The following is a 26,025-nucleotide window of genomic DNA, read 5'->3' on the forward strand; positions in this document are numbered from 1 at the left end:
TTTTGAGTTTAAGGCCACTCTGTTCTGCACAGTGAGTTTCAGGTCAGTCAGAGATGCGTAGTGAGTCTTTAAAAAAAATCAGAAAGCAGTTAGGGATGTGACTTAGTTGAGGCTTGCCTAGCAAGCACAGGGCCCTGTGTTCTCCTCTCAATACTGCATACACCAGACATGGTACAACACTTGGGGGGGTAGAATCAGGAGGGTCAGGAGTTCAAGGCTGGCCTGGGCCACAGGAGACTCTGTCTAAACAACAGAAGAGGCCAGAAAGCACAGCGCCATTTTGTGGAGAGAGCACTGTGGGGGCCGTGGTAGTTTTCATTCTGCTGGTGTGGTAAAATAGTCTGACAGAGCACCTTGGAGGGTCTCTCGGGTCAGTCTCCAGCATGTGGGGGACATGCTGGTTATGGTGGCTTGAAGTAGCTGGTCACAGGCACCCACTGTCTGAGGAAACAGCCAGTGTGGATGCTTCCTAGTGCTCTCTCCATGTATGTACACTGTAGGACCCTGCCCAGGGTGTGGGACGTTAAGTTGGCTCTTCCCACACCAATGAACATAGTCTAGATAATCCCTACGGGCCTGCCCACAGCCCATAGCCCACGTGATTCTAGATTCTGTCAAGTGATGAGTCTCACCGACCATCACTATGGTTTCTTAGTCTCTTTGTGGTCACTTTATCACCCTGACTAATGCAGGCCTTCCTCCTCCTGAGCAGTTGGCAGCTGATTCCTTGGTCCAAAGGGCATTGTGGTAACAGTCATAGTTAACTCAGGGGTGGGTGACATGTGACTTAGATTGTTTTGTTAACTGTCAGTTTTCAGGGTTGCTCTTGGAGTGACCTGAATCCAGAGCACGCCATTAAAAGCTAAAACTTTGGGAGTTTTTGTTTCTAGGTAACTCTACCAGAGAAAACACGGACCCTTTTTTTTTTTTGTTTTTGTTTTTGTGTGTTTTTTCGAGACAGGGTTTCTCTGTGAAGCTCCGGCTGTCCTGGAACTTGCTCTTTAGACCAGGCTGGCCTCGAACTCACAGAGATCCTCCTGCCTCTGACTCCCGAGTGCTGAGATTAAAGGCGTGCGCCACCATGTCCTGCACATGACTCTCTTAAAGCTGAATAAAAAGTCTGTATTGCTGAGCCGGGCGGTGGTGGCGCACGCCTTTAATCCCAGCACTCGGGAGGCAGAGCCAGGCGGATCTCTGTGAGTTCGAGGCCAGCCTGGGCTACCAAGTGAGTTCCAGGAAAAGGCGCAAAGCTACACAGAAAAAAAAAAAGTCTGTATTGCTGGCTGGTGGGTGCATGGGGAACTTACCCAAGTCATGCAGCCTGAACCTCACTGTTTGTTGTCTTTTATGTGCAAAAACCCACACCCCAGTTGATACAGTTTGGTTAGCAAGAGCAGTTAGTGAGAAGTGAAACTATAGAAGCCAAAAAGCAAGGTCGGTACCTTTCGAGACTTTCCCGGATCCTGGAACTGTGCACTAGGTCTTTGATGCCCTAGGTCTTTTCCCCTGTTTTTGGTAGGTGTTGGGGCCTGCATGCTGGGTTGTAAGGTCACATTGTGCCTCCAACATGGTGTCAGTTGTGCTAAGGTCTAGGAGCCTGATAAATTTATTTTTTCTTTTGCTCAATAACAGGACAGATTATTTATTCTTTCATTGATTGATTGATTGATTGATTGTGGGTGGGTGGAGCAGAAAGGTGAGTTTCTGGAAACCTTTTAGGCAAAGCAAGAGAAATAGAGAGGGTCTGTGAGATCTGTTGAAGTGTGAAGCTGGTTTTTTGTCTTTTTCTTCTCTTTTGGAGACAGGAGCTCATGTAGCCCAGGCTGGCTTCAATTTCTCTGTAGCTGAAGATGACCGTGAACTTCGGTCCACTTCTTTTCTAGGTAAAAGCAGAGTATGAGCTAAGTTGGACCCAGTGAGATAGCATCTCTTCATGTCACAGGGCTGTCTGAATTTCTGTCGCTGAGAGCTCCCCCTCTTAATTTCCTGCCTGTAGTGTGATTGATATTTTCAGGGTTTTTGTTCATTTTATTTATTGATTTTTTGACAGTGTCTCCTGATGACCTTGAACTCCTGAGCTTCTCGCCTGCATCTCTTAGGTGCTGGAATTGCAAGTGTGGCTGTTTCTTGGTTTCAGACTTTAGATTCTTCTGTGTTACAGCTAAAGTAACTTTGGACCTGACACTTGACTTCCGTGGAAGTGACACTGACCAATGACATTTATATAAGATTCATAGCTTGGATAATAGCATCGTGTTGGTGTTGATTACTCGGCTTTGCTACCTGTACATTGAAGTGTCAAGGGGCAGAGGGGTGTTATGTCCACAGCAGCTTCCAAAGGAGTTAAAGAATGAATGGGGGTGGGGTGGGGAGGGCTGGGAAAGATGGCTCAGTGGGTAAGGTGGCCTGAGTTTAATCCCCAGCATTCACCTAAAAAAACTGGGCGTGGGGGCTGGAGAGATGTCTTAGCCCCTAAGAGCACTCGTTGCTCTCCTAAAAGACCTGGGTTCAATTCCCAGCACCTACATGGCAGCTCACAACTGTCAATAAACCCTGGTTCCAGGGGTCTGATGTCTTCTTCTGACCTCTGAGGGCACCAGGCACACATGTGGTACACAGTCATACACGTGAGCAAAACATTCATACACACATAAAATTAAAAAAAATTTAAACTAAAACAAACAAAACTGCCCACGGCGGTGGGTGTCTGTAACTCCCCATGCCACAATGTCAGGGACATGTGTATCCCGGAACTTGCTAGCCAGATGATCTAGCTGAATCTGCAAGCTCCTGGTGCACTGAGAGATCCTGTCTCAAAAATAAGGCGAAGAGTGAGTTAAAAAAGACATCTGGCGTGAGTTCGAGGCCAGCCTGGGCTACCAAGTGAGTTCCAGGAAAGGCGCAAAGCTACACAGAGAAACCCTGTCTCGAAAAACCAAAAAAAAAAAAAAAAAAAAAAAAAAAGACATCTGGCATAAACTTCTGGTTTCTATCCATGCACACATGGGTGATTACACTCACATATACATGCATACACAGGCATACATCACACACACACACACACACACACACACACACACACACACACACGCACACACACCCCATACACTCACATATGTATATAAAATGATAAATCAACTAGTAAAAAGTCAATAGTTCATTAGTAGTAATAGCTCTTTGGTGGCTGTACCTTATTGATAGGACACTTATCTGGCATGTGTGAAGCCATGGGTTCAACCAATCCCCAGTACAACAAAAAGAAAAAAACCCATCAAAAGTAGGGGGTAATGTGGCTCAGTAGGTAGTGTGCTTGCATCCAGGGCATCAAGCCCTGTTTCTTTCTCAGCATCACATAAATTAGGTGGCATGCTTGTGCCAAGCACTTGGGAGGTAGAGGTAGGAGGATCAGGAGTTCAAGGTCATTCTTGGCTGTGTAGCAAGTTTGAGGCTAGCCTGGGCTACCTGAGACTATCTTACCCTTCCAAACAGATAAACACATAGGTCTTTGTAGTCTGGTAACATCTATGTAAACTTGAAATTACATTGAATCTATTACATTTGATCTATTAAAAAACAAACGGCTGGCTGGGCGTGGTGGTGCACGCTTTTAATCCCAGCACTTGGGAGGCAGAGGCAGGCAGATCTCTGTGAGTTCAAGGCCAGCCTGGTCTACAGAGTGAGTTCCAGGACAGCCAGGGCTATGCCATGGGAGTATGCAACAAGTTCCGGGTTGAATCTGAAGTCTATCTTACAAAATTATCCAGTTTGCCTTAAGTCTGCCAGGAGTGTCCAGCATTTTGGCTTCTCTGGGCCACAGTGGAGGAAGAATCATCTGGGGCCATGTATTATACAAACCACTGATACAAGCTGATGAGCAAAACCAAACACAAAAATATCCGTGCATAATTTTTGTGGCCTCTCCCACCACTGTCTTCACATAATGGGAGTTAGACACCTGGAATCTTCTTCAGTGGCCACGGAAGCAGCCATACTGCAGCCTATCCAGCCAGTCTTGGAAGATGCCCAGTGTGGTCCTGGTGACTGAGACATCCAGATCCTGGTACAAGGAATCAGGCCGAATTTGTTAGTGTCTGCAAGCAATTGTGCATTAAACTAGGTGAAGCAAGCTCATTTGCTGCTTAGGAAAGGACCATTAAGCCCTGGGGAGATTTGTGTGTTCGTCCCTCCCCTGTAGGTTGTGAGATTACATAACCAGCAAGCGTTTTCATTGGCAAATGGGATGAAATGGTAAGCACATTGCTTGTTCTTCCCCAATTGTGACAGGAAAATTAGAGTGAGTTGCTATTTATAAGCACTCCAAAATTCACTCTCTCTCTGCCCCTCCCCCCGTCTTTGTGTGTATCCTGTGTGTGAGAGTGTGAGGGACACACATGTGGTGACAAAGAGGACAGCTTGTGAGAGTTGGTTCTCTCCTTTCATCGTGCGGGTCCCAGGATTGAACTCACGCCGTCAGACTTTACACACTGAACTGTTTTGCCAGCTTGAAAAGCACGTTGTACAGTTTTGTGATCCAGCTCTGCCACCTAGAATTGTGATGCTTGTCTTAGAATGGCTTGTTGAATAGAAGGCCGATGGAATGTGGCTTTGGAATGTTCCAGTGAAGATGGGCCAGTTTCCAAGCAGTGCCTGTGGACCCTGGGTGATCCTGCTCTGACAGGACTGTAGGATGAAGACCTTGGGGCTTGAGGTCAGTTCAAGGACTCCCTTCTACGTTAAACTGGCAGATGCTCCGAGCCAGACCTCTGTTTGATTGCTTCTTGGAGTTGAAGGTTCACGGGAGTGATTTCATCGCTTACGAGGAATTGGCTCTTAGTGCATGTACGTGTATTCTTGTGTGTGTGTGTGTGTGTGTGTGTGTGTGTGTGTGTGTGTGTACATGTGGAGGATAAAAGTTAACTTTGAGTATCATTCCTCAAGTGTCCCTTACTTTATTTTTGAAGACAGGGTCCCATTACTGGCCTTGAGCTCACCAATCAGAGTAGGCTGACTGGCCTGTGAGCCCCAGGATCCTCCTGTTTTCACCTCCTCATCACTGGAATGACAAGTGTTTATTACCATATCTGGCTTTTTTTTTAATGGGATGTGATGGCTAGCCTTGATTGTCAACTTGACACAAGCTAGAATCGCTTGTAAGGAGACTCTTAATGAGGGACTGTCTATGGTGGGTTGGCCTGTGGGCTGGGTAAGTTTGTGCGGGATTGTTTTAGTTAAATTAGCTGATGTGGGAAGAGCCCGCCCACTGTGGGCAGCATTGCTCCCTTGGCATGGAGTTCTGAACTATGTAAGACGGAGAACATGAGCTGAGCAGAAGCAAGTGAGCATGTGTGCATCCGTGGCTCTTGCTTGTGGATTAAATGTGCCCAGCAGTCTCAAGCTGTGGTTCTCCAGTGATGGACTGAATTGGATAGAATGGGTGGAATTGTGAGCTGAGATAAACCCCTTCTCCTCCGAGTGGCTTTTTGCCAGGGTGTTTTATCATGGCCACAGAAACACAACCAGAACACGTGGATTCTGGGAATCAAACAGCTTCTCAGGCTTGAGGGACAAGCCCTTTACTGACTGAGCTGCCCCTCCAGTTTGCTCTTTCTATTTAGAATCAGAGTCCTTCTGTGTGCTTTGATCTGTCGGCCGTTCCCTCCTCATACACCTGGCCAGTGGCTTTCGTACCTCATCAGGCGGAGGTCAGCACTCAGAGTTTCTTCCCCTTGACTGACCACAGGTTGCCGCTCTGAAAGGATCAGGTGTCTCTTCCTTGTTTTACAGCCTTGATGAGCAGCAAGGTCATAGCCTTGACTCTTGTGTGTCCTGAGACACTTGACTCTTAGTTTTCATCCTGGCCTCCAAGACTTGTAGTGAGAGAATACAAAGACCAGGCTAAGGAAGACTCAAGCAGGAGGCATCCGTGTTTGCCCAGTGATGGGATTTTCCTCACCCTTCTGTGACCGGCTGGCCTGGCTCTGTCCATACAGGCTCATTTGGGTTAGGGAAGTATAGCATCCTGACCTCTTCAGGCAGAGATGGAAGGATGCAGGGCTCTCAGTGAACTCTACATTACTGTGGTGCCTTATTTGTGAGATGGTGCTAATGTAACCCCCTACCTTAGGTAACCTGGAGGATCCAGTTAAGTCAGTGTTTGTAAGATTTGGAGGGTGGTGCCTGGGACAGTGAGTGTTAAAGAAAGAAAATAGAGGCTGGAGAGATGGCTCAGTGGTTAAGAGCACTTGCTTCTCTTCCATAGGACCAGGACTCAGTTCCTAGCACATGCATGACAGCTCACTACCTGGAACTCAAGTTCTGGGGGATTCTGATGCCCTCTTCTGGCCTCCAAGAGCACTGCACACACATGGTGCACATACATATTCACAGGCAGAACACCCATGCACATAAAATAAAAATAAAAAAAATTCAAAAAAAGAGAAAGAAAATAAAGCCTAGGTGAGGTGATGCATGGCTTTAATCTTAGTGTTTGGGAGGCAGAGGCAGGTAGAATGCTGTGAGTTCAAAGGTCAGACTGAGTTCAAAGGGCATACATAGTGAGTTCTAGGACAGCCAGGACAACATAATGAGATTTCTCTTAAAAAAAGAAAGACAGAAAGAGAGAAAGAAAAAAGTATCAGTATGGGCTATCTGCATTCCCACAAGAGCTGGAAAAAAACAAAACAAAACCCCAAAAACACCTCAGAGTGCTTTTTTTTCTTACCTTTTTTTTTTTTTTTTTTTTTTTTGGACAGAGTCTCATGTAGTTCAGGCTTGTTTCCAACTTGTCATGTAGCCAAGGATGACTTTGAACTTCTGATCCTCCTGCCTCTACTTCCCTGATGCTGGGATTTGAACTTAGGACTCCAAGCATGCTTGCCAAGCACGGCATTGACTGGCCTACACCCCCAGCCCCTCTGTCCTGTGTTTTATCATCCAGGTTTGTTTGGCTGTGGCTGTCATCTCATGGAATGTCTTACTGTCTCAGGGGCCACAGCTCAAGTCTTTAGGATGTCCATAGTAAAATCTTAACCTCTGATTTAAATAAATTAGTCTCAGGGGCTGGAGAGATGGCTCAGCGGTTAAGAAATTGGCTGCTCTTCCAGAGGATCAGGGATCAATTCCCAGCATCCACATGGCTGCTCACAACTATCTGTAACTTCAGTTCCAGGGGATCCAACACCCTCACACAGACATACATGCAGGAAAAACACCAATGCACATAAAATAAAAATAAATAAACTATTAAAAATAAGTCTCTTCAGAGACGACTCCCATATTTTCTAACACTCTCATGAACATTCTAGTCATTCCCCATTTTCTTCAGCACTTGCTATTGCTATCAGTGGCTTTTTTTTTTAAATTTAGCTATTTTCATTTGTAAATAGCTAATGATGTTGGACATCATTCAGGATGGTCTTGAACTTCTGATCCTCTTGCCTCAACCTCCCAAGTCCTGGGGTTATAGGTGTGCACCACCATGAACAGTTTATTCGGTGTTGGGGATTGAACCCAGGAAATCATGCATGCTAGGGCAAGCAACTCCATCAACTGAGTCCATTCCCTAGCCCTGAACTATATTTTAATCGGGTTGTTTCTTTCTGATATTTTTAGTATCCTTTATGTATTTATGCAAACGTGAAGAGGCCAGAGGACAGTCTTCGGGAGCCAGTGCTCTCCTTTCTTGAGTTCCAGGAATCAGACTTGGACTGTGGGACTTGGTGGCTCTCGCCATTACCTGCTGGGCCACCTGGCATATTGTTTGCTTACCTTTTAGTTTTGTGAGCTTTATTTATTTATTGGAATGTTTGTTTTTATTTATGTGTCTGTGTGTGCATATGTGCATGTGTGTGGGTGCCCTTGGAAGCCAGAAGAGAGCATTGGTTTCACTGGAGCTGGAGTTGTAAGGCAACTGTGGGGCATTGGATGTGGGTGCTGGGAATTGAACTCAGGTTCTCTGCAAGAGTAGCAAGAACTCTTAACTGCTGAACTGTCTTTCTAGCTTCTTGAGAACCTGATACTAGTATAAAGCTGAGTACTGAGTGCTAAGCATTAAAAGTACTTCATGCTTTTTTTCCCTTTTGGTGTGTGTGTGTGTGTGTGTGTGTGTGTGTGTGTGTGTGTGTGTGTTATACATTTGTGCTCATGCATGCACAGGCTGGAGGAGAATTCTAGTTCTCTCTGCCTTATTCCCTTGAGACGGGGTCTCTCGTTGAACCTGGATCTTGGTTTCAGCTAGACTGTCTGGCCAGTGAGTCCCACCTGCTCCGCCTGCTTGCTTCCAGCACTGGGTTTCAGGTACACGTGGGCATGTCCAGCTTTTTACATGGGTCCGGAGGGTCTAGACAGTGGTCTTACCCACTGAGTGGTGTCCCTAACTTCATGCTTGTTGTGAACTGCCCCACTTCTCATAAGCTGTTGAATGTTGGTGTGTAGAGTGGCTTCCAGCTCTCCTTTATTGTCTTTTTTTTTTTTTTTTTTGAGACAGGGTTTCTCTGTGTAGTTTTGGTGCTGTCCTGGATCTAGCTCTGTAGACCAGGCTGGCCTTGAACTCACAGAGATCCGCCTGGCTCTGCCTCCCGAGTGCTGGGATTAAAGGCTTGTGTCGCCATTGCCTGGCCCTTTATTGTCTTTTTGGTGCCTTTGAGGCCTGTAGTGATGTCTCCTGTCTTGCCCACTCCTCTCTCTTTGAGACCAGATTTTGTGCTTTATATCATAGGCTAACTTTGAGCTTACTATGTAGCTCTGATTAGCCTCAAACTTTTAGCCATCCTCCTGCCTCAGCCTCCACTCTAGCCCAGAACTATAGCTTTAAATGGAGGATGCTGAGAGGTGCTGGGTTTAGAACAGTTTCTGTCGGTGTGTGTGTGTGTGTGTGTGTGTGTGTGTGTGTGTGTGTGTGTGTGTGTGTTTGTGGGGTGTGTGTGTGTGGAAGGTGATGCTGTTGAATTTTATTACAAGAAAGCATTTCTATCCAGAAAACTTGAGTGACTGTAGAGCAAATAGTAAATAGGACTTGAGGGAGGTCGTGGAGAAGTCAGGTTGAATGGAGATATATTCTGCTTTCAGAGCATCAAATTACTGGAAGCAGTTCTGGCTTGGCAAATATTTCCTTCTGCCTGGGAGTGCTTTAGGACAGGTCCTTGTGGGGCAGGGGGAGATGGCTCAGTGGGTAAAGCACTTGCTGAGCAAGCAGGAGGAACTGAGTTCAAATCCCCAGAGTTTGCGTAAAGTCAGGAATGGTTGCATGCATCTGTAATCACAGTGTTCCAAGGTGAGATGATGATAGGCAGATCTCTAGGCCAGCCAGCCAATCTGGAAATACGCAGTATCAAACAACGAAAGAGAAAAGAAAGCCCTTCTCAAACAAGGTGGAAGGTGAGGACCAACATCCAAGGTTTTACTCTGACCTCTGTATGCATTCTGTGACATACACGCATTGGCACACGGGTGAACACATGCATATCACACATATTATACAGATGGTCATGCTTTGTTTGCCATTGGCAGGTGTCTGGGGGTGGGGCTTGCTGCTGCTGCCCTTGGGTGGGTTGGTGATGGGATTTTAGTGACAGTGTCTAGGGACAGGAGGGCTCAGAGGCATTCTTTGGTTTCCGAGCTGGTGAGGGTGTGTGTGTGTGTGTCACTGGGAAATGGACGTTTTACATTTGTTTATTTAGTGTGTGTGGCATGTGCAGAGATCAGAGGACAACTTGGACTGATTGGATCTCTCCTACTGTGTGTGTCCTGGGGATTGAACTCGGGTTCCTAAGCTTGGTGGCAATCACCATCACTCACTGAGCCATCCCACCATCCCTGAAACGGATATTTCAAGCAGGAGGACCTGCTTTGTGAGCATTTGCTTGTGACCTTACAGGGTGCCTTTCATCCTTGCTTTCTCATTTAGGTCAGTGGCTTTGAGTGAGGAATTTGGCATGAAGTATGTAAGTGGATTCCCCTGTTAGATCTTATCTCCAGAGCCTGTCTAATCCCCGTTGATGCAAACACTCCTACGATTGTGCCTGAGAACTGAATGCTCGGTTCTGGTTTGTTCAGTTTTACCCTGGATTACTGAACCCTGACCTGGGTGGGGCTGAAGCTCTAATGACAAGCCAGTGCCATCCTCATTCTGAGCTGCTGCCCTGGCACCAGGGCTGCAGGGATGAGATGCTCATAGGAACAGATCCGTGTGTGTGTGTGTGTGTGTGTGTGTGTGTGTGTGTATGTATGTGTGTGTGTATGTGTGTGTGTATGTATGTATGTATGTGTCTGTGTATATGTATGTATATGTGTGTGTGTATATGTGTGTGTGTTGCTTGGGGTGATAAGCCTTCACTCTACCATTAAGCAGCATCCCCCAGTCCAGTCAAGTGCTTTGAGAGGAGGCTGACTGATGGTCATTGTTGTCAACGTCACACAATCTAGAATCACTTGGGAAGAGAGTTTCAGTGAAGAATTGTCTTGATCAAGTTGGTGGGTGGTATGTCTATGGGGGATTGTCCTGAAGACCCCGCCCACTGTGGGTGGCACCATTCCCTAGGCAGGGGATCCTGAACTGTGTGAGTGGAGAAAGCCAGCTGAGTGCAGGCATGCATTAAACTCATTGCTCTCTGTTCTTGACGGTGAATGTAAAGTGACCAGTTCTCCTAAGTCCCTGCTGCTGTGACTTTGCTGCCTTGATGAACTGTGACCTGAAATTGTGAGCCAGAAAAAGCGTTTCTCCCGGACGTTAGTTTTATGGGGTTATTTTATCACAGTGACAGGAAACAAGCTAAGGCACTGATCCATGTTCCAGAGGGGTTCTCTGAGTGTCCCTGTACGCAGAGTCTTGAGCTCTTTGCTTCTCAGGGTTTTTCAGTATGTGACTCCATTAGCGTTTGGGAGAGAGGTGAGGGTGGCCCTCTGTGTCTCCTGGTTTTGGAAGGATAGTTTTCCAGTGAACACACAGGATCTCAAAGGGACAGTTGTACTTAAATGTCCAATAGTGACTTTGAATCTGCCTCTGAGAGATCTGGATTTCATGTAGTAGAGCAGCCACATGTCACACGCCAAGAATAATCCTGGCATTTTTCCTATATCCTTTTTCTGGATCCGTTTTCCAAAATAAATCAAAGTAATGTCTCCGTGAAGGGGGAAAAAGCCAACAGTTCTCTCCACAGGCCATGACACTGGAGCCTCAGATGAACTTGACCCCCCTTCATTTTACAGGTGAAGAAATGTCCCCAGAGAGATGAAGTGTAGTTTATATCCAGAGTTCATGGCGGAGTTGGAGGAGGAAATCAGATCTGACTCCTCAGACGGTGTCGGAGAAGCTCCAGGAGGAGATGTAAAAATGTCGTCCCCCCCCCCCCCCCCCCCGCGTGGTTTTGTTAAATATGCACAGTGTTTCCTGGATTTGGTTTTCTGGCCGGTGCCACAAGACTCACCTGATGTTCTGGTTTATTTATTAACTGTATTGAGTGATGGAGAGACTTCAAAGTGTGCAGAGAGCTTGCCTGCCTGGAACTCGGTGTCCTGGAAGGTATTAAAAGAAGGCTCTGGGGTAGCTTCGCCCCAGTCTCAGGCTAGTGTCTTTAGTTACATAGCTGTGAGAAGTGAATAGGAGTTTTCAGCAGCCCAAGTTGCTTTTTACTTTATTTTATGGTTTTTTTAAAGACAGAGTCTCAAGTTGGGAAGTGGTGGCACATACCTTTAATCCCAGCACTTGGGAAGCATCATATCTCTGTGAGTTTGAGGCCAGCCTGGTCTACAAAGCGAGTTTCAGGACAGCCAGGGCTATTATACAGAGAAACCTTGTCTTGAAGAACAAAAAACAAGCAAACAACAAAACAAAAAAGGCAGGGTCTTCATCGCAGGCTGGTCTCAGCGTCAGTGTGTAGGCAAGGATAAACTTGAGCCCCACATTTTCCCACCTGTAGCTCCGGTGCTGGTGTCCATGGAGGTCAGAGGGCGTCAGATCCCCTGGATCTGGAGTTACAGGTGCCTGTGAGCCACTTGACACGGGTGCTGGGAACAGAGTTGGGGTCCTCTGCCAGAGCAGCAAGCACCTTCAACCTCTGAGCCATCTGTCCAGCCCAGGATGAGTTCTTGGTTGGCACCCTGCCTTGTTCCAAGTGTGGTGTTTGATCCCATTGTACACTTGTTCATTTTTGAAGAGTTGCTGCTTTGGACTGTGGTTATAAAAGGTTTTTTAGGACCCCTGTTCTTTAGAGATGGTATTTGACCTGTTGGGGGACACTTCCCATGTCACGTTGATCAACTTTTATGTGGTGCTTACTCTTTGATTCACAGAAGGAAGAAAACCATCGAGGTTTACAGCAGCGGTTCTCACCCTTCCTAATGCTGTGACTCTTTAATACAGTTCCTCATGTTTTGGTGACCTCCATCTGTAACACGAATCTTAAAAGGCCTTATTAATTAAAAAAAAAAAAACCCGGAGGCAAATATTGGGGCGAAAGCTGAAAGATCAGAGGGATAGAACAAGCCAGCCACAAGTTCTTACTGCTGGAAAATCCTCAGCCCAAGAGAGAGCTGCTTCCTGTATACTCATGCCTATATGCCTTTCTGTCCCTGCCATCTTATTTCTTCTCTCCGCCCAGCTACATTACTTCCTCTTTCTGCCCAGCTCTATCACTTCCTATCTGTCTGTACAGACCTCCAGACTTCTATGGTTAACTAGTGCTGGGATTAAAGGTGTGTGCCACCATGCCTGGCTCTGTTCCCAGTGTGGCCTTGAACTCACAGAGATCCGGATGAATCTCTGCCTTCTGAATGCTAGGATTAAAGGTGTGTGCTACCACTGCTTGACCTCTATGTTTAATATGGTGGCTGGCTTTTTCCCTTGATCCCCAGGCAAGCTTTATTTGTTAGAACACTAATAAAATATCACCACACCCAACCATAAAGTTATTTTCATTGCTACTTTATAACTATAATTTTGCTTTTGTTATGAATCAAAATGTAAATATCTGTTTTCTGATGGTCTTAGGCGACCTCTGTCAAAGAGTTGTTTGACCCCCAAAGGGGTAGCGACCCACAGGTTGAGAATCACTAGTCTAAAAGGTAAATCATCTCCATTCTGCTACTGTAGCCTGAAGGCACCTTGAACAATGGGTGAGCAGAAGTGCATGACTGTGTTCTGGGAAAACCTGATGTACAGGGCCTGTGGAGACGGCTCAGTGGGGAAAGTGCTTGATACACGAGCATGAAGACCCGAGTTCAGATCCCCAGCACCCACATAACAAAGCCAGGCCTGAGTTCAGATCCCCAGCACCCACATAACAAAGCCAGGCCTGAGTTCAGATCCCCAGCACCCACATAACAAAGCCAGGCCTGAGTTCAGATCCCCAGCACTCACATAACAAAGCCAGGCCTGAGTTCAGATCCCCAGCACCCACATAACAAAGCCAGGCCTGAGTTCAGATCCCCAGCACCCACATAACAAAGCCAGGCCTGAGTTCAGATCCCCAGCACCCACATAACAAAGCCAGGCCTAAGTGCAGATCCCCAGCACCCACATAACAAAGCCAGGCCTGAGTTCAGATCCCCAGCACCCACATAACAAAGCCAGGCCTGGTGGCATGCATCTGTAACTCTAGCATTAGGGGTAGGAAAGCTGAGACAGGAAGATCTCTGGAGCCCACTAGCCAGTCAGTCTAGCAAATCAGTGAGCTCTGGGCTCAGGGAGATACCCGTGCCAAAAAAAAAAAAAAAAAAAAAAAGTGTGGAGGGAGATTGAGGAAGGGAGACACTTGATATTCACTTATGACCTCCACACGCACCCACATTCATGTGTACCCACATGGGCATATGCATATACACAAACACTCATGCTACACACACGTGCACGCACACGCACATGCACGCACACACAAAGTGGCGGGATGGCTTAGGCTGCTAGCATGAAGGGTTTGCTTTTTTTAAAAACTAGCTTTTAAAGATTTATTTATTTTTCCTTATGTGTATATGTGTATGTCTGCGCATGTGTGAATGCAGGTGCCTGAGAAATCCAGAAGAGGGCATCTGATCTCCTGGAATTAGAGTTACAGGTGGTTGTGAGCTGCTCAGTGTGAGTGCTGGGAATTGAATTTAGGTCTTATGCACGAGCAGTAAGTGCTCTTAATTGCTGAACCATCTTTTCAGCCCCAAAGACCTAGTTTCACCCTCAGAACCCATATAAAAAATATCCCAGATGTGGTAGCATGTGCTTGTAATCTCAGCGTTACCGGGGTGGAGACAGGTGGATCCCTGGAGTTCACCCAGCTTGGCCTACTTGGTGAGCTCCAGGCCAATGGGAGACCTTGCCTCAAAACCAGTCTAGGTGGATGGCACCTGAGGAACACCACCACTCAAGGATGTGTCCTCTGTCTTCTATGCACATACACAGACAAACAGACATGCACCCTGACACAAAGCACAGTGCACACACATGTCAGTTGTTAGACAACAGGATCTAGTGAGGTCTAATGCTTACAACCCAGGTTTGTCAGGGAAGGTATAGCTAGGCACCAGTTTGTGAGGTGCGCTGTGGTTTTGTGAGGAGTTTTGCTCTTTCAGTGGGGGAGAATTTATTTGTTGTTTAGCTCTCTAAAATATCAGTACCCAGAGGAACAGCGATCGATAGCAGTCAGGCCAGGGCTTGGCGTTTCACAGCCCGGTCTATCTATGGTCAATGTCTGAAGAACCGCTTCAGGTGTATGCTGACTTTGAGACATCTGGGTCTCCCGGAAGAGTTTGGGTGTCCTCCCTCGCAAACAGTCACAAAGGCCAAACCCTTCCCTTGTCAGCCTTTGCCTTCATTTTAGCTAGTACACACGCAGTCAGCCAAGAAGTGAGTGGCCACACCAGCTAGTGATCACACACCAGTGAGTGACCACTCATCAGCGAGTGACCACACACCAGCGAGTGACCACACACCAGCGAGTGACCACACACCAGCGAGTGACCACACACCATCAAGTGACCACACACCAGCGAGTAACCACACACCAGCGAGTGACCACACACCAGCGAGTGACCACACAACATCAAGTGACCACACACCAGCGAGTGACCACTCACCAGCGAGTGACCACACACCAGCGAGTGACCACACACCAGTGAGTGACCACACACCAGCGAGTGACCACACACCAGCGAGTGACCACACACCAGCAAGTGACCACTCACCAGCGAGTGACCACACACCAGTGAGTGACCACACACCAGCTAGTGACCACACACCAGCGAGTGACCACACACCAGCTAGTGACCACACACCAGTGAGTGACCACTCACCAGCCTCAAGGCCCACAACATGGCTATATAGAGGTGCTTTCCCAACAGGATTTCGAAACAGCGTGCCCCAGACTGGCTAGTTTCTTTCCTCACAACAGGTATTCTATGGGATTTCCTTCAGTAAGTTATAAACTGCAGCAGCCAAGCAAGATGTCTCCTGTTTCAGTCTTTCCTTGGTTTTGACTAAAAGGGCATCAGCCAGGAGCCTGCGTCCACCTCTTGCTGCCACCATGGGTTGTGTTGATTTCATTGCTTTCTAGACCTCAGAGTTGGTTCAAGGGAGATGGACGTCTCCCCCTTGAGCAAGAGGTGGTGGGTGACGGCAATAGTCTCCGTGGTGATTCTTTGGAGGGAACAAAAGTATCTGTTTTACGTGTAATTACAGTAGTAGAGAGAAAACAAAACCCAAAACCAAGTGTTGGTGCCGCACCGGGCTGCCCTAGATCATGCCAGCCAGCATGGCTTTTGAATGAGATCATTTCCTCACACAGAGACCTCCAAGATGACCTGATTTACACAGCAGCAGCCTTGAAAGGCTGCCATAGAAATAGCATAGCCAGGTGTAGTGGCGCACGCCTTTAATCCTAGCACTCGGAGGCAGCGGCAGGTGGATCTCTGAGTTTGAGGCCAGCCTGGTCTACGGTGCGAGTTCCAGGACAGCCAAGGTTACTCAGAGAAACCCTGTTTCGAAAAAACCACCAAAAAGGAAAACAATTAGCATATATTAATTAAACAGATAGTATATTTCATTCTGACATTGTCTTACATGTTTGTATTTGGATCATATTCACCCACCATGACCCTCTCTCCTCCCTTCCTCTAACTATCTCTGCACCTTTCATGTCTTTGTGTGTGTGTGTGTGTGTGTGTGTGTGTGTGTGTGTGTGTGTGTTCCATTGAGTTTCACTAGGTTTGCTTCCAGAAGCCCGAGTGGAGGATTATTATGGAAGCATGGGCACCAGCAGCTATACTTTGGAAGATAATATCTCCCACTCCTCCAGCAACCATTAATTGCCCAGATCTCCCCAGGGAGGAGGAAGCCGTGTAAATCCCTCTTCCAAAGGTGGTCAGTTTTCACGTGGTCAGTCGCCTCTGTTCTCTGGACACTTGCAAGGCTGTCTTGGGTTTGCTTTTCCGGGAGACTCATTGACGGACCCCGATGGACTGTACCATGCTTTTTCCTACTCTCTGTTTTGTTTTCCATCTTCTCCATCATGTGGAAACCTTATGTTCTGTACTGGAGTGCAGGGGGTGGGTGGGAGTCCTTTGGAAAGCATCTTGGTTAGGACCTTAAGCAATGTGGGGTTTTATTTTATTTTTATTTTATGTGTATGGGTGTTTCTGCCTTCATGTATATATGTACATTATGTGCATGCAATTACAAAGAAGGCCAGAAGATGGCGTTGGATCCTCTGAAAATGAAGTTACTTGTCATATAGGTGCTGGGAACTGAACCCAAGTCCTCTGTGTGAGCAATAGTACTCTTAACTGCTGAGCCATCTCTCCAGCACTGAATTTGGGGATATTTAGTATTTCTGAGAGAGGGAGACAGAGAGCCAGGCTGGATGGTGTGTGTAGGAATAACACAGCCTGTTCCCAACTAATTCCCAGTCATAGCGGGACTCTTGACTCACTTCTGCCTTGGTGCCTGTGACATTAGGGGCAGAACACTGACACATCTGGCCTTCCAGATTATGGCTATTGTTTCCCTCTGTTTTTCCAAATTTGATTAGGTCTGTGTGAGAGAATCTACTGCAAGAGAATCTATTGCAAGAGCTGCAAGAGAGTCAGTGACATGTGGTCTCTTGCTCCTTAGACTTTGTAGACCAGGAAGACGGTCAGAAAGCTGTTGATGGCCCAGAGTGAGCTACTTGTTAGTAAGGACATGTGCATAGTCACAATAGCTAACCCCCAGTAGATAGATTCTCCTTGTAGTGAAAGCAGAAGTTGGGAAAACCAAGTATAGTAAAATATCTATTGAGACATTGGGAAAATTATGTAGCAAGGGCTGCTGGGAAAAATTTAGTGGTAGGAGTCAGTACAAATATCAGTGCTGTTATCAAGAGAGTGGCTTTCTTGGGTAGGAATGGCTGCCATGCCATGCTTATTTTATGCCTGTGGCATGGCTCTGACCTTAGCAAGAGAGAAGACATTCTGAGCTTTTGTTGTTGTTGAAACATAGCCCAGGCTAACCTTGAACTCTAGCCAATCCCTTTGCATCCTGGAATTATAAATATGTGCCATCACACCCAGCGCAGCCTGTCCTTGTATGTTATTTCTGATGGTTTTGGAAAGCAGAAATTCTTGCTTCTATTCCATGTTATTTAATTTGCTACCTGCTGCCCCATTCAAAGACAAAAGAGGCCACCCCATCTGACAGGTTGTGCCAGCCGCCTGGGAGGTTAACGCAAGTGTACAGAAGCAGGGCTTCAACAGAGGCCTACTTAGAAAAACTGCAGACTCTTAGATCACTACTTCGACCACAGGATTGACAACTCAGATTTTTTTATTTGAGAGCAGCTTCTTCTAGCCTGCTGTAACCAAGCTGGTCTACAGAGAGCAGCTGAGGTCAAAAAATTATTATATTTTTTAAAGTATATTTTAATTTTTAAAACTGTGTATGGGTGTTTTGTCTGCATGTATGTCTATGCATTGTGTGCACAAAGTACTTGAGGAGGCCAAAAGGGGTCATCAGATCCCCTGCAACTGGAGTTAGACAGTTGTGAGCTGCCAGGTGGGTGCTGGGAATCAAACCTGGATCCTCTGCAAGAGCGGCCAGTGGTCTTAACTGCTGAGCTGTTCTCCAACTCTGATTTTTAAGTTTTAAATTGTAGTGTGTGTGTGTGTGTGTGTGTGTGTGTGTGTGTGTGTGTGTGTGTGTGAGAGAGAGAGAGAGAGAGAGAGAGAGAGAGAGAGAGAGAGAGAGAGAGTACTCAGAGAGGCCAATAGCAGGCGTGGATCCCCTTGGAACTGGAGCTGTAGGTGTGAGCTGGCCAGCAGGAGTGCTGGGCACTGAGCTCTCATCCTCTGTAAATGCAGTATGCTGTTCTAACTGTAGCATCATCTCTCCAGTGCCAAGGAATTCTTTTTTTGTTTTTGTTTTTGTTTTTTTGAGACAGGGTTTCTCTGTGTAGCTTTGGTGCCTTTCCTGGATCTCGCTCTGTAGACCAGGCTGACCTCAAACTCACAGAGATCCGCCTGGCTCTACCTCCCGAGTGCTGGGATTAAAGGTGTGCGCCACCACCACCCAGCGGAATTCTTATTTTAATGTGGCAGAAATTAAATATTTTCTTGTTAGCTAGAGATATTTGCTGCTGAAAATGTCAAAGGTTTACTTAAAGTTTTCCTCTTCCTGGACCTTTGTGTGTATGATTTGAGATAGGGACTTGATTCCTTTTTATAATTTCTGTACTGTATATGTTTCCATGACAATGGGGAATGATGTCTGTTTGCAGCTTCTCACATTGTTCAGGGCACATGGAAGGTTCTCTGTCAAGGTCAAGTTGCTTTGTTATTATTATTATTATTATTATTATTATTATTATTATTATTATTTTAATCTTCCATTTATTCCACTTGATTGGTCTCTTCATGGCGTGTTTGCTGTGTGCATTAGGAAAGACAGTTGACAACTCACATTGGTCAAGAAATCAAGCTGGAGGGCCAGTTGTGGTGGGACTCCTATAAGCCAGCGCTTGTGAACCTGAGGCAGGAGGCTGAAATCAAGGCCAGCCTGGCTTACAGGACACCCTGCCACAAACAAACAGAGAGGAGAAATTAACCTGGAAGATGCTCCCTTTCCCATTTAGTATTTAATTTATTATATAATTAATTATTCCCATATACTTGATCTATAAGTTTGATCATAGCTAGTTAGTTAATTGGTTTACGTGTTTATTTGCATCAGAACTTGACTGGGGAATCAGGAGTTTCTCTTCCCTTCACCTTGAGTAATTAGATACTTTTATTATCAAGTTCCTTTCCATTTTACTTATTTAAAAAATACATTGATTTATGTATGTATTTTACATGTGCACTCACATATAACATGCCACAGTGTGTGTGTGTGTGTGTGTGTGTGTGTGTGTGTGTGTGTGTGTGTGTGTGGCAGTCAGAAGACAAGTTGGGGGAGTTGATTTTCTCCTACCGCGTGGGTCCTGGGGATTGAACTCAGGTCCTCAGGCTTGTACCTTTAGCCACCGAGCCATCCTGTTGGCCCATATTTTACTTAATTGCTCCCATATTACTGTAGATGTAGTTTCTTCATATGTCAGGGCACAGCCATGGCCTTGAAGTTCTCTCAGAGTCTGGCCTGGTCCAGACCAGGTTGCACACCTGCATAGAGAGCTTGTTTGGAGGGTGGTGGTGATGAGGGTGGGGGTGGTCGTGGGTCGCTGTTTCCAATTTCTTAACCCTGCTTTGGTGCAAAGGAGAGGCAGAGAAAAATTTCTGGAAAATTAAAATCCGCTGGGCAACATCCCCAGGGTAAGCCGAGCGCGCACGATGAAATCTGGACCGTAAAACACGAAACTTTATAAAGTGGACATAAAAGGCGCCATAAAAATGGGAAGAAAGTTATCATTTATACGGCCGAGGATGACTGCCCCTTTATGACTCCAGTGTGGTCATGGAGATTCACTCAGGCTAATGAGCTCTGGGGCCGAAGGTGGTGTAGCCACAGGCCGCTATTCTTAATGTAGGAGAAACCCCGTGTGTACCTGGGAAGCAAGCCTGTGGTGTGGCTTGTGAAATCACTCCACGCTTAGTGCTCTTCTGAGGTGCCCAGCGACCGAGTGATGAGCTGAGCCCTCTTTCCTAAATGCATGATGTCCTGCGGTCTCTGTAGCAGGTGGTGCTCCGCCCAGATCCCTTTAGGCAGCCAGTTAACCGAGCCCTTAATTCTTGCAGCGCTGGTGGCTAACCCCAGCTGTATCCTTCCGTTCCTGGATCGAAGCCTTCAGATAATGAGCGGTCACACCCGTCCTTCATCCTGGGGTGGCCTTCTGCCTAATGGCGGGCTTCACTGATCGGTGTTAATAGTTGGGAGATGTGTTCCCCAGGAGTCTTCCTTACCCTATTAGGTTCTTTCCAAGGCTGGTTTTATGTGTTGTTCCGAAAGAGTGCATCAGACTTCCCAGCATGCTCTGCTCTTAGCATCTCCCGAATGCTTTCAGAAGAACTGAGTTGAGGGAAGGTTGAGAGGGCCTGGGAGTGCATTCCCACACTGGGTATATCTAACCTTAGGGAACTGGGCAGCCGTGTGAGCCGGTGTTGGGCAGGCATAGCTTCTGGGTTTGTTAGGAAGCCAGAGGTCATGTTTCCACTCTCTTAGTGATGCCAGCAGCTGCTAGGCTGGCTGGAGTAGTTGGCGCCTGGGCCTTGGTTTATGCTTTGTGCTTGCCACAGACTGGATCCAGGGGTGGATGAGAAGAGGTAGCCACCTGCCTCAGTCTCTAGATTTTTCTCCCTGTCAGCTCTCTCTCCCCCTCCCCCGTATCCTACCCCCTCCCTCCTGTCTTCTTAACTGCATGCTTCTGATGTTGACCAAGTTAGCAGAACCAGGTTTTCCACATGGTACTGGATGGCTGCTTCTCTCTAACCACTCGGTGGGGCGGCACTGCCTCTCTTTTGACCTCCCTGCTTTAACTCTTCTCTAACCCTCTCCTCTGCCAGGATCACCTCACGAGCAGGTACTAGCAACCTGCCCAGCCACCCCAGTCTGTCTGTACACACCCCCTCTCTCTGCACGTGGATGTGGGCTGGGTCTCACTGTCCTTGCAGTAGTACAAAGCCTGATATTTTGTACACATCACACAGAACATAAAATGAAAAACATTAAAAACGCCTGGCCGAGGGTTTTTTATTGTATTGTGTGTGTGTTTGTGCACATGTATCCGTGTAGGTGCACGGTGCCACAGTGGGGATGTGGAGGTAAGGGGACAACCTTGGGTGTCAGCCCTTGCCTTCCACCCAGTTTGAGAGTCTGGGGACACTCCTGTCTCTGATCCCCATCTTTGTGAGGGTGCCCTGGGATTACAGATGCATGGGCCACTGTGTCCCCTTTCACAGAGGTCCAGATAGTGTCTTCACACTTGTGTGGCAAGCGCTTGACCCATTGAGCATCTTCCTAGCCCCTTGAGTGGTTGTGAATCATTTTTATCATCATAAAGTAGAATTTTGAGTCATCCATTTAATAATATTTAATAAGAATAGTATTCTGAGTTCTCCACTCTCTCTTCAGATAGTCTGTAGCCCATTCTTGTCTCCAACTCACGATCCTCCTGCTACTGCCTCTGCCTCCCGAGTACTGGGATTAAAGGTGTGCGCCACCACCGCCCGGCTTAATTGAATTCTTCATTGAGAGAAGGAAGAGAAGCCTGAGATCACCAAACTAACCTGGTAAACCAGCACATGAGGAAATGTACCCAGTGCATTTTTTTTTTTTTAATTTTAATCATCCGCTTTTGGGGACTCATTGGACAGCATGGAGTGCTGACAGGAAGCTTCCTGATATTTAAGGAATTTCTTTCACTCACGGTTTGACTCTGGTCCACTTTCTCTCCGGTATCAAGCTGGGCCTACTGTGAGACATGAAAGATAGCAGAGTGTGGAGACAGCGTCTCTCAAAGCCGCCCCTGGGCGGTCCGTCTCACAGTGACTATGGGAGGAAGGTGAGCGAGCGAGGGGCGTCAGCAGGGACCTGAGAAGCTGGCCCCCAGCCAGACTCCTCTCAGGGCAGCGAGGGGTGTCTAGACACGATGCTTTTGAGCTCTTGGTCCTTTCTGGATTATTGCTGGAATTTACACAGCTCAGGGAGGTTTGCCGGGCTAACCCTCGCTCCGTTTAAATCAACTGAGAAGACTGCCTGTGCTTATACCTGGTGTAGAGGTTCTCCTTGCTCACTGTGCCTTTCCTCGGATTTATTGATTTACCCAAGATGACTTACGTTTCCCTTGATCTAGGCTTCGGGGTCAGAATGAGCTCACACTTCCTTTTTGTTTGTAGAGGATCTGGGCATAGTACAGTCTCCTGTGTGTGCAGTTACTGAAGTATTAAATAGAAAATATTTATCCCTTTCTTTGAATTTATTTCCTTCAGTATTGATATTGAGGGTGTCCACATTCCATATCCTTTGTGGTTGGCCTGAGAACACATTTCTTGATTTTTTTTTTTAATATTTGTATGTGTGCATGACCATGATGGCACATGTACACACGTGTGCTCACATGTGGAGTCAAAGAATAACTTGTAGGAGTCAGTTCTTTCCTTTCACCATGTGGGTTCTGAGGAACAGGTTGTCAGATTTGGGGACAAGTGCTTTCCACTGAGCCACCTTGCTGGTCCTTTGAGTTTTTAAAAACTTTATATGTATGAGTGTTTTGCTTACATGTGTTTAAGTACACTGCATGTGTGCCTGATGCCTGTGGGGGCCAGAAGGGCACTGGATCCCCTGGAATTGGTTTTATGGACAGTTGTAAGCTGCTATGTGGGTGCTGGGGACCAAACCCAAACCCAGGTCCCCCAAAGAGCAGCAAGGGCTTTAACCACCGAGTCCCCTCTCTCCAGCTCCTGAGGTGTTTCTTTTCTTTTTTTTCTTTTTCTTTTTTTTTTTGAGGCAGGGTATCATGTAGCCCCAGGTAGGCTTAAACTGACTATATGTAGCTAAAGATGACCTCGAACTTCAGATCTTCCTATATCTACCCCTGTAAAAGTGGGACCCAGAAGCACCTTTCTTTACCTGCTGGGCCATCTTGGCAGCTCTCCTTACTGGTGTGACACCTGACAAAGGCAACTTCCGGCAGGAAGGGCTTATTTTGCCTCCTAGTGCATGGTCCATCGTGGCAGGAAGGTTCCGAAGCAAGCCTGTGAAACAGTTGGGAAGAGGGAGGAGGTGAACGCTGGTGCTCAGCATTTAATCCCTCTGGGACTCCAGAAATTGGAATAGTGCCACCCACATACAGGATTGGTCTTCCCACCTCTGTTAACCTGATCTAGAAAATACCTCACAGAGGTGGCCAGGGATTGGTTGCCATGGTGATTCTAAATCCTACTAAGTTGTCAATCAAAATTAACTATGACATGAAGAGAGCAGAAGGATGGAAAGACATTTGGAGGCTCAACTCTCTCCAGTGTCTTCAGTGAGTGATGCCAAGAGTTACATGGTGTGTGTGTGTGTGTGTGTGTGTGTGTGTGTGTGTGTTACTATGTCACTCTGTCTGGCCTTGAACTAGCAACCTTCCTGCCTAACCCTCCCGAGGGCTGGGGTGACCTGTGTGTGCCACCACCGCCCGGCATGAGTCTGGGTCTTTAAAGTCAGCAGTGAATAACCCTTTCTCAGGTGGAGTGAGATTCCACAGGGGAGTTTAAACACACTTCCCTTTAACGGCTAAGATGGAGTGTTGCATTTTTCATGAAAGTTTGATATCTTTGACCTATTTAATCTTTTTTCCCTCTTCAGGAAATAAAATGCGGTACTCCCTTTCCTCCCAAACAGAACCGTTGGATGTTTTGGTGAGGACATTGTCACGTGTGCCTCGGAAGCACACGGCATTTAGAAATGTAGAAAATGTCACTTACCATTTCCCGTTCTTACTAGTGAAAGGAATGAAAAGGAACGGATGTTTTAGTGGCATTCACTTTCATCAATGGCTTTCTTTTGGAAGTTTTAGGATCAACATGAAAAATTATGCTTCGATTATTTTTACCACCCTCCCTTTTATTTTTCAAAATAGAACACTTCTTGGAAGTAATACTAGACTCTTTTAGAACATTTAAAAATGGCAGCCTACACTGGTTACCAAGGATGGTCCTTTTGTGCTGTAGAATATGTAATATGCAGAAAGGATTGACTCAGAAAATATATGCTAAAGGGCTAAAGCGATGGCTTAGTGGCCGGAGAGTGTCCTGCTCTTCCAGAGGACCCACATCCAATCTCCAGCAGCCATGTTGGGCTACTCACAACTGACTGTAACTCTAGTTCCAGGGGATCTGGTGGCCCCTTCTGGCCTCATGAGTGCTGCACTCATACCCACTGATCCACTCTATCTCACACACCTACACACAAAATTTAAAAATAAAAATAAGTTAGACAATAAATGCTAATTATTGAATTGTTTTTGGTGGAATAATAAATTAGGAGCTTGGGAAGTAGCTCAGTTGGTAAAGTTGCACACACAAAGCCCTGGGTGTGATCCCTGGCATCCCATAAACTGGGTATAGTGATGCATGCTCATGATTCCTGCATTTGGGAAGTGGAGGCAGGGGGATCAGGAGTTCGAGGCTAGCTTGGGAGAGAGAGAGAGAGAGAGAGAGAGAGAGAGAGAGAGAGAGAGAGAGAGAGAGAGAGGCGCAGGCATGAGGTTGAATCAAAGAATGAGTATGTGGGAGTAAGCCTTGAATGAACATTACAGGCCTGGCTGGAATGTAAGAACACAGGGCAGCTCTCTGGAGGAGGGATAGTTCTGGACCGAGAAGAAGATGAGGCGTTGCTCCACCTATGAAGTCATAAAGGGGAAAGAGCAAAGATTTTCCCATGAGAATTATGACTGTATTTTATATCAGATCAAATTGTTTGAATAATTTATCATTACTGTTTATTTGTGTGTGGGTGCATGTGTGTGCCCATGTGTGTAGAAGCCAGGAGTCAACTTTGAGTGTTACTCCTCGGGGGCTGTCCACCTTATTTGTTGAGACCAGGTCCCTCCCTGGGAATTGTGGCTCACTGATTCCACTTGGCTAAGTGTGCTGGCCACTGAGTCCCAGGATCCCTTTGTGCCCATCTCCACAATGTTGGGATCACAAGCCACCATGGATTGTTCTTAGATGGTAGTGTTCAAACCCAGGTCCTCAAGTTTGTGCAGGAAGCACTCTATAGACCAAGCCACCTCGCCAGCTGCCAGTCACAGGGATATTATTTCCAGAGCCCATGGCTTGAATGCAGCACATCCCTCTGCTTGCCTGCACTCTTCCTAGCAGGAAGTGTTTTCCTTCCTTGAGTTCCCAAAGCAGCATTTCAAAATATGCGGCCCTAAGTGCTGCTTCACCAGGCTGTTCAAAGCAAGTGATTTTTGCAGCCAAATAATTCTGAGTTCTGTGTTAAGGAGATATGATGGTTAATACTGTCAGTGTGATGGGATCTGGAGTCTCCCCAGACACAAACCTCTGGTATGAATGTGAGGAAGTTTCTAGAGTGAGTAGATTGAGGAGGGAACACCCATTCTACTATGGGCAGCACCATTCCCTGGGCTGGAGTCCTGATTCAGTCAGAAGGAGAAAGCAAGCCGAGCACCACAGTTCATCTCTCTCTGCTTCCTGACTGTGTGTGCAGCATGACCAGCTGCCTCATGCTCCTGCAGGCATGCCTTCTCTGCCATGATGGTCTTACCAAAGCCTGCCTTCTTAAGCTCCCTGTCTCAAAGTCAGTGTTCTCTCAGTCGTCATCTAAATGTCCTGAGAATCTTTCTCTCTTACATTGTTTATTTGTGTGTGCCATAGCACACGTGTTTTCCTGCAGAAGCCTGTGGCTTGGATCTGAGCATCTCTCTAGGTCCTCTGGCTCATCAGCTCGTAGACTGCTCAAATTCTTTCAGAGAAAGAGGGGCGGAGAGGGTCTTTGGGCTTTCCCCTGAGTATCTAGCCAGTCTTCTCAGCCAGTGGCATTCAATTCTGCTCTAATTACATGTGGCCTTGGGGTCTTGGGGAGGGGCTAGAGTATTCATCTATGGGTTATGGGAGGCCATCATCCATGCTGGG

General features: G+C 46.8%; 1 protein-coding gene and 1 long non-coding RNA gene across 3 annotated transcripts in view; one reads left to right on the plus strand and one right to left on the minus strand.

The window, feature by feature from the left end:
* Osbpl10 (oxysterol binding protein like 10) overlaps window positions 1-26,025 on the plus strand; it is a 244,759-nt gene that overhangs the window by 13,243 nt on the left and 205,491 nt on the right. The window lies entirely within an intron of this gene.
* On the minus strand, window positions 1,659-4,580 carry LOC131915498 (uncharacterized). The gene is made up of 3 exons (XR_009380343.1): window positions 4,467-4,580; window positions 3,956-4,057; window positions 1,659-1,879 (listed from the first exon to the last, which is right to left on the minus strand). It is a non-coding gene; the product is annotated as an uncharacterized LOC131915498 (long non-coding RNA).

The sequence above is a fragment of the Peromyscus eremicus genome, chromosome 7, assembly GCF_949786415.1.
Source record: "Peromyscus eremicus chromosome 7, PerEre_H2_v1, whole genome shotgun sequence".
Lineage (NCBI taxonomy): Eukaryota > Metazoa > Chordata > Mammalia > Rodentia > Cricetidae > Peromyscus > Peromyscus eremicus.